Source organism: Etheostoma spectabile, chromosome 24 (assembly GCF_008692095.1).
Source record: "Etheostoma spectabile isolate EspeVRDwgs_2016 chromosome 24, UIUC_Espe_1.0, whole genome shotgun sequence".
In the NCBI taxonomy this organism is placed as follows: domain Eukaryota; kingdom Metazoa; phylum Chordata; class Actinopteri; order Perciformes; family Percidae; genus Etheostoma; species Etheostoma spectabile.
In genome coordinates, this window is record NC_045756.1 from 6,713,088 (window position 1) to 6,726,974 (window position 13,887).

Sequence of the window (13,887 nt, forward strand, 5' to 3'; positions counted from 1 at the left end):
CCCAGTGTGGGACTAATAGTCTAAATTACTTTACCTTATCATATTACTAACTAGACCACAACTTGCACTAACTGTATACTGACTCTTTACTAAATTTCAGCTTTCATATAGACTGTGTATTCATATATATTGTGTTATTACTCAGCTACATCACTAACCAGACCCCAATTTGCACTAACTGTATTTTGGCTAGTTATTACATTTGAGCAGTGTTTTCTACCTGGTTAAATAAAACATGTCATGCACTTTGTGAGGGCCCATTGTAAATAGTTTATATAGTTCTTGTGTATAAGTTTGACTGTTCTACATTCTATGTTCTCTGGTCTTAAAGTGCCCCTTATCTTTTGTTCTCTGCACTGTCATCAGCTGTTTACTGTGTTCTGGTGTCAACATTGCTCTTTAACTTGGATACTGGCAAGTTTGCTGCAGTACTGAATAAAATTCAGTCACAATGAGTCATGAGAGTGTCTGTAAATTGATTCATTGTCAAAGGATTCAACACATGTTGCAGAATAATTTAAAGTGAAGACATGGGGCCTATAGAGTAACAAATGCCTTTAAATGTGCATCACACTTTTCAAAATGCCCCCATAATGGCCTATAAACAATATATAAACAAATGGCTTCTGTTGGAAAAACAGTTAAGTGCCATAAGAGGCATATGACTAAGTGGAGGAGCAAGCAGAATTACATGGCATGACTTTTTAATCACTTTTGTACACACACACACACACACACACACACACACACACACACACACACACACACACACACACACCACACACACACCGAAATATAGCAAAGGTATTACAATAAATACATCTAATCCTTCCTCCTAAGCATATGAATAAGTGGTGTCTAGGGAAAATAAAAAAGTGCTCACACAACCATACATTTCTTTTGAATCCAGCTACTTTATTGAAAGAAAGGGAGCAAAAGAATTACACTGACAGACTTTTGAATAGCTTTTGTCCATACACACACTTAAAATATAGCAACGGTATTGCAATACATACATTTAATCATTCCTTCTGTTGATTAACATGACAAAGCCATGAAGAAGCATTCCAGGTGGGACTTGGTGTGCAACTAAGAAGACTAAAAGTAATTAAAATGAATGCAGAGGATTATGCTTAGTGCAACTATGAAATTGTGATGTGCCATTGCAACTATTATAAAAGTTTTAATATAAACAGCAACTTTGGATCAGTGATGTGCATTAATACACAAACAGTATCCCTTTATTTCTTGACAGATAGGGAACCTTACTGTTTGTTTTGATGATGTCAAAGGTCACATGTACAGTCAACTCCTTGAAGATCCTCCTTGGGGGGAAGGCATATGTAAATGACTAGCTAACACAGACTCTTGACCTATGACACTCAAGGATAATTGCACTACCATTCGGCGCATCGCCGCTCGCAGGGGTCAGCATAACCGGAGTGCAATGGTTAAGCCTCGCCCTTGGTGAACCACCTTCTTGATCATGGTATCTCCCCTGCCAGGTAAGTATGAGTTGGAAGAGCCAGAGAAAAGGACTTCATTCCCAGACACAGAACTCTGGCTGACGGTTGCTAAAATGCATCATACCAGAGTTCAGTGCTTTCCGCAGTAGCAGACCTGGGCAAGCTGTTTCTGCATGTCAGAAAGCAAACATTCTGCTGCACAAAAGCCTTTAACCTGAGCATGCCAGCATTGGAAAAATTGAAGTACATTGATTCCCGCAAAGAGAGAAAAACCTTGGAAGGGAGAACACGCAACTCGGTCACAACCAAAAGGCCACACCCATTCGTCACTGGCATCCAAATTTATGACAAAATGCATAGTCCAGCAAAGTTGCTGGCATGCACTCTACAGGACATCATGAGGTAAGAACTGGTTTTTTTTTCAACATTATGTTCAGGGGAGAGCGCGAACGCAGTCCCCACTCCCCAAAAATGCAGTCGAGATTCCACATTGGGGAATTCGAAGGTCGCATAAACCCGGGGTGCAATGGGTTAGCCTCGCCCTGGTGAACCACCTTCTTGACATGGGATCTCCCTCAGAAGTATGATTGGAAGCCGAAGAAAAGGACTCATTCCCAGACACAAAAAACTTGGCTGACGGTTGTAAATGCATCAACCAGAGTTCATGCTTTCCGCCTACCGCCTGGGCAAGCTGTTTCGCATGTCAAAAGCAAAACCCGCTGACAAAAGCCTTAAACCTGAGCTGCCAGCTGGAAAATTTTAAGTACATGGGTTCCCGCAAAGAGAGAAACTTGGGGGGGAGACACCAACTCGTCCACAAGGCCACACCCATTCGATCTGGCATTAAATTTATGAAAAAGCATAGTCCGCAAAGTTGGGTGGTGACTTACAGGACTCATGAGGTTTAAAACGTTTATTTTTTTCAACAGTATGTTAGGGAAAAGCGCGAACGCAGTCCCCACTCCCACAATTATCAGCGGATTCCACTTGGGGATTCGCAGGGGTCGCATAACGAGTGCAATGGTTAAGCCTTTGCCTGGGTGAACCACCTTCTTGATCAGGTTTCTCCCCTGCCAGGTAATTTTGAGTTGGAAGAGCCAGAAAAGGACTTCATTCCCGACACAGAACTCTGGCTGACGGTTTGCTAAATCATCATAACCGAGTCAGTGCTTTGCATTAGCAGACCCCGGGCAAGCTGTTTGCATTCAGGAAGAAACCTCTGCACCCAAAAAACCTTTAACCTGAGCAGCCAGCCTTTGAAATTGAATTTCAGTGATTCCCGCAAAAGAAGAAAACTTGGAAAAGGGGGACACTCAACTCGTCACAACCAAAAGCCACACCCATTCGTCCTGTGCATCCAATTTAGACAAAATGCAGTTCCACAAAGTTGCTTTCATGCACTCTAAGGAATCATGAGGTAAAAACGTTTTTTTCAACATTATGTTCAGGGAGAGCGCGAAAGGTCCCCACTACCACAATTAGCATCGAATTTCCCACATTGGGGAATTCGCAGGGTCACTAACCGAGTGCAATGGTTAAGCCTCGCCCTGGGTGAACACCTCTTGAAACATGGTATCTCCCCGCAGGTAAGATGATTGAAAGCCATAAAAAGGACTTCATTCCCCGACACAGAACTCTGTGACGGTTCTAAAGCATCATACCAGAGTTCAGTGTTTCGCATGTAGAAGAACCGGGCAAGCTTTTTGATGTCAAAAGCAACCCGCTGCACAAAACCTTAACCTGAGCATGCCACATTGAAAATTGAAGTCCATTGATTCCCGCAAAGAGAGAAAACCTTGGAAGGGAGACACGAACTCTGTCACAACCAAAGGCCACACCCATTGCATGGCATCCAAAATTATACAAATGATAGTCCGCAAAGTTCTGGCATGCATCTTACAGACATCATGAGGTAGAACTGTTATTTTCACATTATTCAGGGGAGCGCGAACGCAGTCCCCCAAATACCACAATTATGCAGTCGAGATTCCACATTTGGGAATTGCAGGGGTCGCATAAACGGGGTGCAATGGTTTAAGCCTCGCCTGGGGGTGAACCAACTTCTTGTCTGGGATCTCCCTGCCGGTTAGTATAGTGGAAAGCCAGGAAGGCTTCTTCCCAGACCAGAACTCTGGCTGAAGGTTGCTAAATGCATCTACCAGAGTTCAGTGTTTCCGCAGTAGCAGCCTGGGCAGCTGTTTGCTGTCAGGAAGCAACCGCTGCCAAAAGCCCTTTAACCTGAGCATGCCAGGCATTGGAAAAAATTGAAGTAATTGATTCCGCAAAGAGAGAAAACTTGGAAGGGAAAACGCAACCTCTTTCCAACCAAAAGGGCCAACCCATTGTCACTGCATCCAAATTTAGACAAAATGTAGTCCAGCAAAGTGCGGTGCACCACAGGACTCATGAGGTGAACTGGTTTTTTTTCAACATTAGGGTTCCGGGGGAGCGGAACGCGTTCCCCACTACCCAATTGCAGTCGAGATTCCCATTTGGGGAATTCGCAGGGGTCAGCTAACCGGAGTGCAATGGTTAAGCCTCGCCCTGGGTGAAAACCTCTTGATCATGTTTTCCCCGGAGGTAATATGCGTTGAGAGCCAGAGGGAAAGCTCATTCCAGGGCACAGAACTCTGGCTGCCCGGGTTGCTAAATGCTCATACCAAGTCATGCTTTTCCGAGTAGCAGACCTGGGCAAGCGTTTCTGCAGTTAGAAAACAAACCTGCTGCCCCAAAAGCCTTTACCTGAGCTGCCACATTGGGAAAAATTGAAGTACATTGTTCCCGCAAAGAGAGGGAAACCTTGGAAGGGAACACGCAACCGGTCAACAACCAAAAGGCCCACCCATTCGTCACGGCAATCCAATTTATGACAAAATGCATATCCCAGCAAAGTTGCTCGATGCCACAGACATCATGAGGTAAGACACTGTTTATTTTTTCAACATTATGTTCAGGGGGAGCGCGAACGCAGTCCCCACTACCCAAATAGCATCGAGTTCCCACTTTGGGGAATCGCAGGGGTCACATACCCGGGTGAATGGTTAAGCCTCGCCCTGGTGTGAACCAACCTTTTTGATCATGGTATCTCCCCTGCCAGGTAAGTATGATTTTTGGGAAGCCGAAAAAGGACTTATTTCCCGACCAAAATTGGCTTTACGGTTGCAAATGCATCTACCAGATCAGTTCTTTCCCGGCAGTAGCAGACCTGGGCAAGTGTTTCTGCATGTCGGAGCAACCTGCTGCACAAAGCCCTTTAACCTGAGCATGCCCGCATTGGAAAATTGATACATTGATTCCCGAAAGGAGAGAAAAACCTTTGGAAGGGAGAACACGCAACTCTTTTACAACCCAAAAAGGCCACACCATTCGTCATGCATCCCCAAAATTAGACAAATTGAATCCAGCAAGTTTTCTTGCAGCTTCTACGGCATCATGATGTAAGAACGATTATTTTTTAACAGTAGTTCTGGGAAGCCGAAAAGCATCCCACTACCACAAAATTGGCAGTCGAGATTTCCACATTTTGGGATTGCAGGGTTCAGCAAACGGAGTGCAAAGGTTAAGCCTCGCCCTGGGTGAACCACCTTTTTGATATGATCTCCCTGCCAGGTAAGTATGAGTTGGAAGAGCAGAGAAAGGACTTCATTCCCCGACAAAAGAACTCGGCACGGTTGCTAAAATTTATTACCAAGTTCGTGCTTTGCAGTAGCAACCCCGGCAAGCTGTTTCTGCAGTTAGGAACAAACCTGCTGCAAAAAAAGCCTTTAACCCTTGACATGCCAGCATTGAAATTGAAGTACATTGATTCGAAAGAGAAAAACCCTTAAAGGAAACACCAACTCTCCCCCAAAGGCCACACCCATTCGTCCTGGCTCCCAAATTTATGACAAAATGGGTGTCCGCAAGTTGCTGGCATGCATCTACAGACATCATGAGTAAGAACTGGTTTATTTTTCAACCCGTTAGTTCCGGGGAAGGCCGAACGCAGTCCCCCCACTACCCAATTATGCAGTCGAGATTCCCACCTTGGGGAATTCCGCAGGGGTCAGCATAACCGGAGTGCAAGGTTAAGCCTCGCCCCGGTGAAACCACCTTCTTGATCGGTATCCCCCTGCCAGGTAAGTATGAGTTGGAAGAGCCAGAGGAAAGGACTTCATTTTCCCAGACACAGAACTCGGCTGAACGGTGCTAAAATTGCATCATACCAAGTTCAGTGCTTTCCGCAGTACAGGACCTGGGGAGCGTTTCGGCCCTGTCCGAAGCAACCCTGCTGCACAAAAGCCTTTAACCTTGATATGCCGCTTGGAAAATTGAAGTACATGATTTCCCCCAAGAGAGAAAAACCTTGGGAAGGGAGAACCCCCAACTCGGTCACAAACCAAAGGGCCCCCCCATTCGTCACTGGCATCTAAAATTATGACAAAAATGCTAGTCCAGCAAAGTTCTGGATGCCTCTACAGGCCATCATGGGTAAGAACCTGTTATTTTTTCAAAATTATGTTCAGGGAGATCGGAACGGAGTCCCCCACTACCACAAATATGCAGGAGATTCCCACATTGGGGAATTCGCAGAGGTCAGCATAACCGGGTGCAAAGGTAAGCCTCGCCCGGTGAACCACCTTCTTGATCCATGGTACTCCCCTGCCAGGTAGTATGAGTTGGAAGAGCCAGAAAAGTTCATTCCCGACACGAACTCTGGCTGACGGTTCAAAATGCTCATACCCGAGTCAGGTTGCTTTCCGCATAGCAGACCTGGGCAGCGTTTCGCTGTCAGAAAGCAACTCTGCACAAAAGCCAACCTAGCTGCAGCATTGGAAAATGAAGACATTGATCCCGCAAAGGAAAAAAAACCTTGGAGGGAGAACCGCAACTCGGGGCCCAACCAAAAGCACACCCATTCTCACGGCATCCAATTTATACAAAATGAATAGGGCCAGCAAAGTTGCTGGCATGCCTTACAGGACATATGGGTAGAAGGGTTTTTTTCAACAGTTTTCAGGGGAGAGCGGGAAGCAGTCCCCCACACCAAAATATGCAGTCGAGTCCAATTTGGAATTCGCAGGGGTGCAGCATAACCCCGGGGTGCATGGTTAAGCCTCGCCCGGGTTGACCCACCTTCTATCATGGTATCTCCCTGCCAGTAGTATGAGTTGGAAGAGCCAGAAAGGACTTCATTCCCAGACCAGAACTCTGGCTGAAGGTTGCTAAATGCCTCATACCAAGTCAGTGCTTCCCGCATAGCAGCCTGGCAAGCTGTTTCTTGCATGTCGGAGCAACCGCTGCACAAAGCCTTTAACCTGAGCTGCCAGCATTGGAAAATTGAAGTACATTGAAATTCCCCGCAAAGAGAGAAAAACCTTGGAAGGGAACACGCACTCTTCACACCAAAGGCCACACCCATCCGCACTGGGATCCAATTTTGGACAATGCATAGCCGAAGTTGCTGGCATGCATCTACGGAATCATGAGTAGAACTGGTTTTTTTTTCAACAGAGTTAGGGGAGGGGCGCGCACGCAGTCCCCACTCCACAATTATGCGTCGAGATCCCAATTTTTGGGGATTCGCGGGTCCTACGGTGCAAAAGGGCTACTGCGTGACGTTACGGTCCCCATTGGCCAGAGTCTACTTATTGGTAGACTCGAGGCCATTCAGGGGCACGAAACTGGCTACGTGCGGTCAGCCCCGTAGATACCCAAACACTCCGACCGGAATTTAATGGGGAACTGCACATTCAAACTGAAACGGTGACCGCTAACGGTAATGGAGATCTGATTGTTACTACCCGAAATTGAAGAAAAATTGTTTATAACACTCCTGGTACATTTTACAAACCTATGTTTTTTAAAATTTGGTAAACTATTAACTACTACTAAAGAGCCAAAAGGGTAATTGTTTTAAAAAGTCGGGACCGGCTAGCCTACCTCCCTCAATCAAATTTTATTTTAATACAATTATATGGTATCCAAACATTTTCGATAGGTAAATGCTAGTATAAAACACATTCTTTATAATTAAAAGGACCTCGGGCTTATTTCCACCAGAGCTTGAGCGACAGTGGCGAAAGAAAACCCCCACCCGTTTTTTTCCCAACGGATTTTGGGGGTTTTAAAAAAAGAATTCCAAAATGGACTTGAAAAAATGAAAAAGGGGATTTTAAAAAAAAAACTGGGGAAAACCAAAATAAAAGGCCCATTTTTTTTTTAAAAAAAAAATCTATCCCAGGAGCTCCCCTGCGCACTTCTCCTGCGGCACTGCCTTCCGTCCTTGGGCACAGGGCAACAACGTTCAGGACTCACCGGAGGCCAGATAACTCGTCCACGTTTGGCCTTCGTCCCTGAAAATGGCCTGTATTGCCACACACGCTGTCACTGGCAAGTGCAAGTTAACCAAAGTGTGGGACGATACAATGGTCAACAGGGAATCACTAACATTATGCAAAACTAACTTAACTGTGTGTATTTGTTTGTTTTGTTTTGTAGGTTGTGAAGACATTGTCTGGGGATGCAAGTTCTCTATCTCGAGTGCACCCTGTTTCACCACATCGCGGACAAACGGGGTAGCTTCTCCCAGATTGTGTCCTTTGTCCTCCCCTTGAGAGGATACCTGGTGGCGGGTGGCGTGTGGGGCCGCCATGTGTCCTGGCGTGGTGGAGCGGTTCCGGCCTCGCCAATCACCCGTACCCAAGATCCTTTACATGACAGGGGGTGCTGTGCTGCAAGGCACAGGTCCGAACGGCCGAAAGTCGTAGACGCTCTTCTATCCAGCCTTGGGTGGACAAACGGAGGGTGGGTAGGCTGGACATTATTTTCCACTGCTCCATCGCTTCGATGCTGCTCTGCGGACCGCGGCCCACTCCAAGTAATGCCGCCTTCAATTCCTGCGCTGGGCATGGCAAGTTGCTGGCTATACCTTCGAGGACCATCCAGCTACTCAATCACGGCTGTGAGGGCCAAGACCCGACCACAAACGTGGCGGTGGTGACGACCGATGATGTTGGTCCGGGCTTACATCTCCCGAGACCAGCTGGCAACGACATGTATTTCGGCGTTCCTCACCCTTGTCCCCAGGAGACATTCTCGTCTTTGTTCCCACACAACTTTCTGTGAGAGCTCAAGCGGTCCAGAGCAGGGCTCTCGATAGCGCGTCAGCCTCTTTGAGAAGGTCCCCTGGTAGAAAAAACACACCTCCCTATCATCATGCGCCCACAGACAAAAATCCGCACACACACAACACACACACACACCCACACACACACCAGCACACACAATGTGCAAAACAAGCAACAGCTCACCAGCACCTGTGTGTGTGTCGTCCTGGTGTGTGTGTGTGTGTCTTAATGTTTACAGCACCATTGCTTAGATGTGGGCCAGCCAGCAGCGGCACACACATGGAATTCATCCAGGTTGTTCCCACCAGGGCATTGCGCTGTCACCCGGGTTGCTCAGCACACGTACCATCAATGGGTGGGACCTACACGTATTACAAGGGCCCTGCTTGGGAGCCACAAGCCTGGAAGGGGTTCCACAAGTCACTGGCCCCCCATATTAAATTCCAGGTATCTAAAAGGGCAAATGACTTCTTTAACAGCCTAAAATACCACACTTCACTTTTGGAACTACGGTTAAATAATACTGGTAAGAATAGCCCCTACCCCGTCACTAATAAAGCCAATCACACTTCCTGTTCATGTACCGAATCATGAGATATTTCATACCTTTCACCTTTTAGATTATTAGCTATATGGACCTCCCATTGCACTGAACTTCCTTGCCTGTTTTTGAAATTTACATCTTAATCTCATAACACTATGCCCTATTCACTTACCTCTCTCATTCATTGTTGGTTGTATAATTTTCTCTATTAAAAACTCCATTTGTTATTACTGGTATACTATCTTTTTGTTTTTAATATTATAAGTGAGGGGGGGGGGGGGGTGGGTTTTAACTCTTGCAAACAAGAAGAGAATCCTAAGTCAGATTCCCTTGTATACTATTTGTGCTACCTCCCAATAATACCTATACCTGTTGTTGTGGGGGAATTGTTCAGGTCCACACTGTGCGGGCACGGCCTTACCTGTCTACCCCCTCATTGTAATGCCAGTGGAACTCAACCGCAAGCTCCGGAGACGCCTGTAATTTATGCGTGTGGGTCCTGCACCACCGGAGTCACTGGGGGGGCGGCGCCACTCATTACCGCCTGTCGAATGCCCTCTCTCGCAGCTGCTGGGTTTGGTGAGGACTGTGTGGAGGAGAACGTGTCCGGGCGCGCGTGTGCCGCCGTCCGGGGGGTTGCTTCTGGGGTGACTGTGGGACGGCCCTGCTTGGCTGGAATATTCTTTTCAGCCAGAGCGACGGGAGATGCCTTCTCTTCTTATAGGGCATCGTCCACGGTGCCGGTCCCCCGGGCCCAGAGAGAGGAGGTCATTCAGACACCCGGGCAGTCTCTGGCCGACCCAGATTCTTAGCCGAAGCTGACGAGTCGTACCAGGCGCCGGACCATCCTGCTGTTGACCCACCCATGACATTAATCCAGCATGAACGATCAATTAGCTACACTAGTGTCCTCAACCAACGGGCCTCACGGTTCCGCATTTGTGAGTAGAGTACTCTACCTTGTCCTGATTAGAATAATAAATAAGCGTTATACCATGTACCGCATAAAAACCAGATACTTTGTAACGCACTTGGAACTGTACCTCTTTTCTCTGGTGGTGGGATGTCTCCGTGTGTGTGAATTTACAGGAGGATGATCTGCAGTGACAATCCTCTGCCCGGGTTTAAGAAGCTGGAGGCTTCTGTGCTTCGCGCATGGTGGAGTCGGACTTGACAGACCTGAAGCTAGCTCCTACACGATCAAAGGAACATGGTCCTTGCAATCCTGGATGCGGTTGGAGGAGCACGACAAGCAGCCGCAGAATACCACCCTGTACCGACACCCTGGGGCAACACATTGTACTGCCGAACCAAGAGTGATGTCTTGCTGCGCCGCCTTGATCCATAGAGTCAGAATGGCCACAAAGGTACGCGTGCCAGCACAGCAGGACATCAGTATGCAAACAATCCGCCTCATATTGTTCTTGTGTCAACTCCCGTGTTGCTGGCGTCGGGTCCCTAAGGCCTCCGCTCCAGCCGGGGCCGATAAAACCAGATCCTTATGCCTAATGACAGGATCAGGCCACAGAGTCTTGTGTGGCTGACCCATTCCTGTGCGAGCAGATCCCTCTCCCAAAATAAGCAACAAACAGTGAGGGACTTCCATCCGCCGGCAAGATAGGCTGGTTAACCGTGCACGCCACCATGCACCATCCGTCATCTCCAGACGCGAACTCGGTGTCTTGATCCTGAAAAGCTTCCTCCGCCCACTGCCAGCCTGCCGTCCTCCCACCACCTGACTACCGCGTTATGGAGGGTTCGTCCCCCACGCCCAGCACTAGTCCTGGCACAAGGCTTGAAGGTACATGACCACCAGGGCTTGGGTGACGACGGCCACAGCTCTTCCACCTCTTCCTCCTCCGCCCACCCCTGCCGTCTGCCTGTTAGGATAACCCCTCCACCGCCACCATCACCAGGCCTGTTCTGCCTTGTTTTCCCATTCGCGGGCGCCCTACTCCCACGCAGCGCCTCGGGGTGTCAAAATTCGTCCCGGGTCCCGATCACTTCCCATGCCTGTGCCCATCAACCACATCTGTTATCAGCCGGCCCTTGGCAGAACCCTGTGGTGGTCGTCATGGTTTCTCCTCGATCGACACAGTACAAGAGAAATGGTTCCAGACCACCCCACCAGGACCCTGGCGTTAAGCTTAAGAGGTGCAGTCATCTCCCGACCTGCAAGGGTGCGGGTCACACATACGGACACAAAAATACCCAACAAAAGACATTTGTGCCCTGCAATCAACGATTTCAACACCACTCCAAGTGACGGAGCACAGAAAATTTAAAACTTTTGAACCTTTGTCATCTGTGTGGATGGATTGGAGAAGGACACGTCTGGCCCATTATAAATATTTAATGATTGTAAATAGTGTAATATATGTGTTAATGTTCTACTATAACGTCTTTTGAGGTTTTTCAATGCGGGGTCCTGGGCTTTACAAGTGCCCTTAAAACGTTGGCACCATCTGGCCTCTGCACTGTTTTCCCCTATTTGAACCATTTCACAATTCTATATATCCATAATGTCACTAACTGTTAAAGTAACTCTTTCCTACAACTATTTTACATTTTTTGACTGCCTGATTCATAAGTTTATTGTTTTATTGACACTGGACAGCCTCCTCAGCAAACTGCGGGGCGGCACCCCCTCAGTGCATGAAGGAGTGCGTTCTAGATTCTTATTTAAGCGAGCAGTCAACTCTTTAATACATTTATAATTTAGCACTGTTTCTGTGATACGAGCCATCACTGGGGGCAAGTATCTGCACTATCCAATATTTGTCCTATTTTTTATTACTCCTGTTACATTCAACTATCAATAGTTTATTTCTATTCCCTCCGCAGCTTTCACTGCATCTGTATATCTGTTTATACTACTGGTCTTGTTTTATATAAGGGTGTTTTTTTTGGGGAACATAGTTTTGTTTCTTACTTTTATTATAATAACCTACATTTGTGTTTCTATTTCTTCCCTTTCCTATCTCATTTTTGTTGTAATCACTTAGTGTACCTACTGTGTTATTTCCTGTATGTGCTATGTTTTTTCTTTCCCTCTGCTGAGACTGCTGTAAGCACTAAGGAATTTTCACGCCTAGTTTAGTTGGACAAGTGAGTCTAGAATTGCTTACTTTTTCACCCTTTATCATACATTGATTAACTAGACCACACTTGCACTCAAGCTACCCTGTTTTAACTGACTCTTTACTAAATTTCAGCTTTCATATAGACTGTGTAATTCAGGATATATTGTGATGTCTTACTCAGCTACATCACTAATCTTTTAACTATACCCCATTGGCACAACTGTATTTGTCTCGTTTACTTCATTACATTTGAGCCCGTGTTTTTCTCACCTGTTAATAAAACATGCATGCCTCTTTGTGGTGCATGGGCCCTTGTAAAGTTTATATCGTGTCTTGTGTATAATTTGACTGTCTACATCTATGTTTCTCTGGTTCTTAAGTTCCCCTTACATCTTTTGTTCTCTGCACTGGCATGCAGCTGTATTTACTGTTTCGTGTTCTGGTGTCAACGATTGCTCTTTAACCTTGGAGTACTGGCAAGTTTTGCTGCATACTGAATAAAATTCAGTCACAATGAGTCTAGAGTGTCTTAAATTTGATTCATTGTCAAAGGATTCAACACTGTTGCCATAATAATTTAAAGTGACGCAATGGGGCCATGAGTAACAAATGCCTTTAAATGGCATCACCTGTTCACAATGCCCCCATAATGGCCTATAAACAATATATAACAAATGGCTTCTGTTGGAGAAAAGCAGTTAAGTGCCAAGAATAGGCATATGACTAAGTGGAGGAGCAAGCATGATTTACAGTTGCATGACTTTTAAGCACTTTTTGTACACACGAACACGCACACCACACACCCCAACCACACACACACACACACACACACACACACACACATGGCTAAATATAGCAAGGTATTATACCATAAATACATCTAATCCTTCCTCCTAGCATGATGAATAAGTGGTGTCTAGGGAAATAAAAAGTGCTGCTCACACTACACCATACTTTCGTTTGAATCCAGCTAACTTTATTGAAATAGGAGCAAAAGATTACCTGACCGACTTTTGAATAGCTTTTGTCCTACACACACTTAAATATAGCCAACGGTAATTGCAATACCTACATTAAATCATTCCTTCTGTTGATTAACATGACAAAGCCATTAATAAGCATACCAGGTGGCGACTTGGTGTGCCCCTAAGAAGACTAAAAGTAATTAATAATGGCAGCTGATTATTCTTAGTGCACTATTGAAATTGCTTATGGAAGTTTGTCAACTATTAGTAACGTTGTAATATACACGCGAACTTGATCGTTTGGGATCAGTGAAGTAGTCATCTGAGACCACAACGTATCCTTTATTTCTTAGACCTGATAGGGAACCTTTACTGTTTGTTTTGTGTAATGATTTCAAAGTCACAGTCAGGTCAACTCTTGAAGATCCTCCTTGGGGAAGGGCATCTTTAAATGAAGCTAACACAGACTCTTGACGCTATCACTCAAGGCATGTATTGCCTAACCATCGGCGCACTCGCCATTGTCGCGTAGGGGTCAGAATCATACCTTAGTGCAATGGGTTAAGCCTCGCCCTAGTGCGTGAACCACCTTTCTTTATCATCGGGCATCTCCCTTCTGCCAGTAAGTATGAGTTGGAAGAGCCAGAGAAAGGACTTCTTCCGCAGACCAGAACTCATGGCTGACGGATTCGCTAAAATGCATCATACCAGGAGTTCAGG

At 46.3% G+C, this 13,887-nt stretch overlaps 2 non-coding genes and 9 pseudogenes across 2 annotated transcripts; all 11 read right to left on the minus strand.

Annotated features, from left to right (window-relative positions):
- Window positions 1-1,358: 1,358 nt before the first annotated feature.
- On the minus strand, window positions 1,359-1,513 carry LOC116674271 (uncharacterized; annotated as a pseudogene).
- Window positions 1,514-1,901: 388 nt separating this feature from the next.
- On the minus strand, window positions 1,902-2,051 carry LOC116674263 (uncharacterized; annotated as a pseudogene).
- Window positions 2,052-2,400: 349 nt separating this feature from the next.
- LOC116674261 (uncharacterized) lies at window positions 2,401-2,551 on the minus strand (annotated as a pseudogene).
- Window positions 2,552-2,911: 360 nt separating this feature from the next.
- On the minus strand, window positions 2,912-3,060 carry LOC116674283 (uncharacterized; annotated as a pseudogene).
- Window positions 3,061-3,401: 341 nt separating this feature from the next.
- LOC116674277 (U1 spliceosomal RNA) lies at window positions 3,402-3,559 on the minus strand. Its single transcript, XR_004328027.1, has one exon. It is a non-coding gene; the product is annotated as a U1 spliceosomal RNA (small nuclear RNA).
- Window positions 3,560-3,908: 349 nt separating this feature from the next.
- On the minus strand, window positions 3,909-4,053 carry LOC116674281 (uncharacterized; annotated as a pseudogene).
- A 363-nt stretch (window positions 4,054-4,416) lies between these two features.
- LOC116674339 (uncharacterized) lies at window positions 4,417-4,571 on the minus strand (annotated as a pseudogene).
- A 360-nt stretch (window positions 4,572-4,931) lies between these two features.
- On the minus strand, window positions 4,932-5,083 carry LOC116674342 (uncharacterized; annotated as a pseudogene).
- A 351-nt stretch (window positions 5,084-5,434) lies between these two features.
- LOC116674325 (U1 spliceosomal RNA) lies at window positions 5,435-5,592 on the minus strand. Its single transcript, XR_004328065.1, has one exon. It is a non-coding gene; the product is annotated as a U1 spliceosomal RNA (small nuclear RNA).
- Window positions 5,593-5,967: 375 nt separating this feature from the next.
- Window positions 5,968-6,121, minus strand: LOC116674264 (uncharacterized; annotated as a pseudogene).
- Window positions 6,122-6,462: 341 nt separating this feature from the next.
- Window positions 6,463-6,613, minus strand: LOC116674289 (uncharacterized; annotated as a pseudogene).
- Window positions 6,614-13,887: the final 7,274 nt, after the last annotated feature.